Source organism: Capsicum annuum, unplaced genomic scaffold, assembly GCF_002878395.1.
Source record: "Capsicum annuum cultivar UCD-10X-F1 unplaced genomic scaffold, UCD10Xv1.1 ctg58158, whole genome shotgun sequence".
Lineage (NCBI taxonomy): Eukaryota > Viridiplantae > Streptophyta > Magnoliopsida > Solanales > Solanaceae > Capsicum > Capsicum annuum.
In genome coordinates this window covers 1-5,006 of record NW_025866741.1, presented here as the reverse complement: position 1 = coordinate 5,006, position 5,006 = coordinate 1, and the positions used below count along the sequence as shown (strand labels likewise).

Here is a 5,006-nt window from a genome sequence, read left to right as displayed (position 1 = left end):
ATAGGAGGAGTTGTTAATGATAAATGGTTTGAACTTTTTAATGACTACTTCTTTCATAGGCTCAACGTCTTGCCGCGACCTCCAGATGCACCGGTTAGTAGATGTGAGACCATGGTGACCAAGGTGTTAAAAGGAGATGAGATAGACCTAGAGAAGTTGTCTCGAACGACCTATAATTTCTTGGAATCAATGCAGACTTGGTTAAAGATAGGACACAATGTAGTATCAAGACTTATATAGGCCATATCTACTAGTTGGAAATAGGTTTTAATTATTTTCTTTATGTAACTTATTTTCGCTTGTATTTTTATTTGGTTTGATGATGACATGTGTTGAGCTTAGATGGAATAGTAAATTCTTATACCTCAACTTGTTTGAGACTGAAGCAAGTTGTTCTTCTTCCATAGGCACAACATTGGCCTTATCTGCATGTTCCTTTGACTGCTTTGAACCTATCGTTCATGATAATCGTTTGTTTTCCAATCCACGGGTGTATTATTTCGTGCTTCTAATTATTTAGTTTTGGTTTTAGCTTTTCATCGACACTAATTCCTCTATTTAACACGTTGTCTTTGTGTTTGATTTCATTGTTCATTTACTCCCTTCTTTGTATTTATTCATACTTCTAATGAATCAGGGTATAAGCAAAGGACCAAATCAGAAGGTACCCGTACTTTCTTCTGCGACATTGAATCTTGCAGACTTTGCTTCAGTAGCTGGAGATAAACAAGAGGGCATTGAAATTTTCATTCCTTTGGAAGTCTCTATTGGCAGCTTCAAGAGTTGCCTTTCCCTCTGTGTAAGAGAAACTAAAACACATGCTTTTTGCTTGTGTTCTTGTATTCCTGTAGCTATGTGAATATATTGTCAAATGCGACTGTTTCCTAAAGATATGTTCATATATTTGTTGACAGCTAGTGCTCAACCTTGTGAAATTGAGGAACGCTCACAAAGCTTCAGAGATATTTCCGAAGTTTATCATGTCTGCTCCAGTATCTCCGAACCCAGGAAAGGCTTTGTTGACAGACAGAAATGGAGATGGTTCTTTAAAAGCGGGTCTGCGAAAGGGTAAATTTTGGAAAGCATTATCTTTTAGGCGACACAAAAAGGCATATCATGCAGAGGAAGGGAGCAGTAGTGATGAAAGGAACTCAGTCAGAAGTGAGGATCCCGATTATGTTTATCCTATGTATACAGATTCACTTGATGAGGATTCGGTAGGAGAATCTGAGGAAGGAAATGAGGATACAATTGTTTAGAAGTCATTCAGTTATGAAGCACCCGTCTATGCAAACCATGCTGGTGGATCATTTTGTTCAAATACAAGCGGCAGCAGCAGTGACGAGGATTTAGTCCACTACAGCCATCATATTTCAGACACAAAGCACAAGTACCCTGAGGATAAAACTGCAGTAAATCAATCTGCAGGGCAGAGTTCAAAACGTAGTCTTCTTTCCTGGAGGAAGAGGAAGTTGAGTTTCAAATATCCTAAAACCAAGAGGGAGCCATTGTTGAAGAAACATTATGGAGAGGATGGTGCAGACGATATAGACTTTGATCGCCGACAGCTTTGCTCATCTAAAGAGTCTTCTTCTAAAGTACGTCTCCTTTTTTCTTGCTTTCTTTGTCATGTTTGACGAGTCATTTTTTATCTTCATGTCATGGTCTGATCAACGTGCAATAACTTGTACACCAATGTGCTTGCTGAATTGAAGATTACAAAGTTTGGTAGCTTTCTTTAGTAGCTTAGTCTACTTGTACAGTTGTATCAAGTATCTAACTGCTGAGGTTTTCTTGTTCATGATTGAAGATATATGTCATAACTAGTCCTCTTACTAATGTGTGTAGTTCATGCAGGGGCACAAATCCGAGGAAACTTCTCCGATTTCAGTCTCTGAGTTTGGAGATGAAAGTTTCGCTGTGGGTAGTTGGGAGCAGAAAGAAATAATAAGCCGTGATGGACAAATAAAGCTGCAGACTCAGATCCTCTTTGCTTCAATTGATCAATGAAATGAATGAGCTGCTGTTTAAAGCGCTTGTACAACCTTGGTTGCTGTCATAGCTGATTGGTTCCACTGAAATCCTGAAGATATGTCTATCAAGTACCAACTTAATTCTCTTATCTGTGAAGGCTCGATGCAGTGGACGGATCTTGTGAAAACAAGACCTATAGGGAATGTTTCCCAGATAAGCATTTTGACCTCGAGACAGTTCTCGAGGCTAAAGTGCGTCCACTCTCAGTCATCTCAAAAAAATCATTCATTGGGTTCTTTCATCCTGAAGGAATCGAAGAAGAGGAAGGATTCCACTTCCTTCATGGTTCCATGTCTTTTGACAACATATGGGATGAGATTTCTAAGTCCACTCAAGAAACTCCTCGTCATGGCGACTCCTGTGTTTACATTGTGAGTTGGAATGACCACTTCTTTATCCTCAAGGTTGAAAAAGACGCGTACTATATCATTGACACACTTGGGGAGAGGCTTTTTGAGGGTGGTAATCAGGCATATATCCTCAAATTTGACCAAGATACAACAATTATGCAAGCACCTAGTGAGTCTCAACAATCAGATGATAAGCCATCTTGCGATAGAAAAGAGAAAACCAATGTCAAAGAGGCTGCGAATGAAAGCAAAATTGTCATGAGCACCAACAGCGACGACAGTATGTAGGGAGACAGGGTACCCGAAAAGAACATCATTTATATAGGTAAAGATGAATGTAAAGAGTACATTAAGAGTTTTTTGGCAGCAATCCCTATTAGGGAGTTACAAGTTGATGTAAATAAAGGATTGATGGCATCGACACCCCTTCATCAGCGCCTACAAATCGAGTTCCACTACACAATAAGCTTTGTCCCCAAGTTTGAGGAGTCATCTTCAGAAGAACTGATTGCTAATAGTTTGTCCATAGTACCATCGGCAGCAGCAGAATAAGCAACGATTGGTAAAGCTTTACTAGTATATATATTGCGCTAATTCATTTTGTTCTACATACCATTTAGGAATTTTGACCTAGAGAGTCTCTTCTTTGTTTCATTCGTATATGAGTGTAACTAGCTCGTCGGTATCTTCTTTGTCTTTTCTTCTTCGTACTCGAGGAATGCTAATGCTAATGTAAATGACTATGGAGCTGCTCAAGAGTACTTTTCTATGGTTCTCTCAAAGAGGGAAGTTGAGATAAATGAATACATTAGTTTTATACTCCTCTTGATTATTATTATTGTTTTGTTTTTATTTGAAAACCATCCCTAGTAGTTGAAGGTATTCTTCCCCTTCATCAGTCAAACGATTTTCGTCGACGCCCCTTTTGAAGGGGAGCCTTGGATTAACCGGTTAAGTTGTTGCCATGTGACCAGGAGGTCATGAGATCATACACAATGTAGTATGAAGACTCATATAGGCCATATCTACTAGTTGGAAATAGGTTTTAATTATTTTTTTTATGTAAATTATTTTTGCTTGTATTTTTATTTGGTATGATGATGACATGTGCTGAGCTTAAATGGAATAGTAAATTCTTATATCTCAACTTGTTTGAGACTGAAGTAAGTTGTTCTTCTTCCATAGGCACAACATTGGCCTTATCTGCATGTTCCTTTGACTGCTTTGAACCTATCGTTCATGAGAATCGTGTGTTTTTCAATCCATGGGTGTATTATTTCGTGCTTTTAATCATTTAGTTTTGGTTTTAGCTTTTCATCGACACTAATTTCTCCATTGAACAAGTTGTCGTTGTGTTCGATTTCATTGTTCATTTACTCCCTTCTTTGTATTTATTCATACTTCTGCTGAATCAGGGTACAAGCAAAGGACCAAATCAGAAGGTACCCATACTTTCTGCTGCGACATTGAATCTTGCAGACTTTGCTTCAGTAGCTAGAGATAAACAAGAGTGCATTGAAAATTTTGTTCCCTTGAAAGTCTCTGTTGGCAGCTTCAAGAATTGCCTTTCACTCTGTTTAAGAGAAACTAAAACACATGCTTTTTGTTTGCGTTCTTGTATTCCTGCAGCTACGTGAATATATTATCTAATGCAACTGTTTCCTAAAGATATGTTCATATATTTGTTGACAGCTAGTGCTCAACCTTGTGGAATTGAGGAACACTCACGAAGCTTCAGAGATATTTCTGAAGTTTATCATGTCTGCTCCAGTATCTCCAAACCCTGGAAAGGCTTTGTTGACAGACAGAAATGGGGGTGGTTCTTTAAAAGCAGGTCTACAAAAGGTTAAATTTTGGAAATCATTATCTTTTAGGCGACACAAAAAGGCATATCATGCAGAGAAAGGTAGCAGCAGTGATGGAAGGAACTCAGTCAGAAGTGAGGATCCCGATTATGTTTATCCTGTGGATACCGATTAACTTGATGAGGATTCGGTAGGAGAATCTGAGAAAGGAAAAGAGGATACAAGTGTTCAGAAGTTATTCAGTTATGAAGCACCCGTCTATACAGACCATGCTGGTGGATCATTTTGTTCAAATACAAGCGGCAGCAGTAGTAACGAGGATTTAGTCCACTACAGCCATCATATTTCAGACACAAAGCACAAGTACCCTGAGGATAAAACTGCAGCAAATCAATCTGCAGAGCAGAGTTCAAAATGTAGTCTTCTTTCCTGGAGGAAGAGGAAGTTGAGTTTAAAATATCCTAAAACCAAGGGGGAGCCATTGTTGAAGAAACATTATGGAGAGGATGGTGCAGATGATATAGACTTTGATCGCCGACAGCTTTGCTCATCTAACGAGTCTTCTTCTAGGGTACGTCTCTTTTTTTCTTGCTTTCTTTGTTATGTTTGATGAGTCATTTTTTATCTTCATGTCATGGTCTGATCAACGTGCAATAACTTGTACACTAATGTGCTTGCCGAATTGAAGATTACAAAGTTTGGTAGCTTTCTTTAGTAGCTTAGTCTACTTGTACAGTTGTATCAAGTATCTAACTGCTGAGGTTTTCTTATTCATGATTGAAGATATATGTCATAACTAGTCCTCTTACTAATGTGT

At 38.5% G+C, this 5,006-nt stretch overlaps 1 pseudogene; it reads left to right on the top strand.

Moving 5' to 3' along the window:
• The first annotated feature begins 628 nt into the window (after window positions 1-628).
• LOC124893365 lies at window positions 629-4,755 on the top strand (annotated as a pseudogene).
• Window positions 4,756-5,006: the final 251 nt, after the last annotated feature.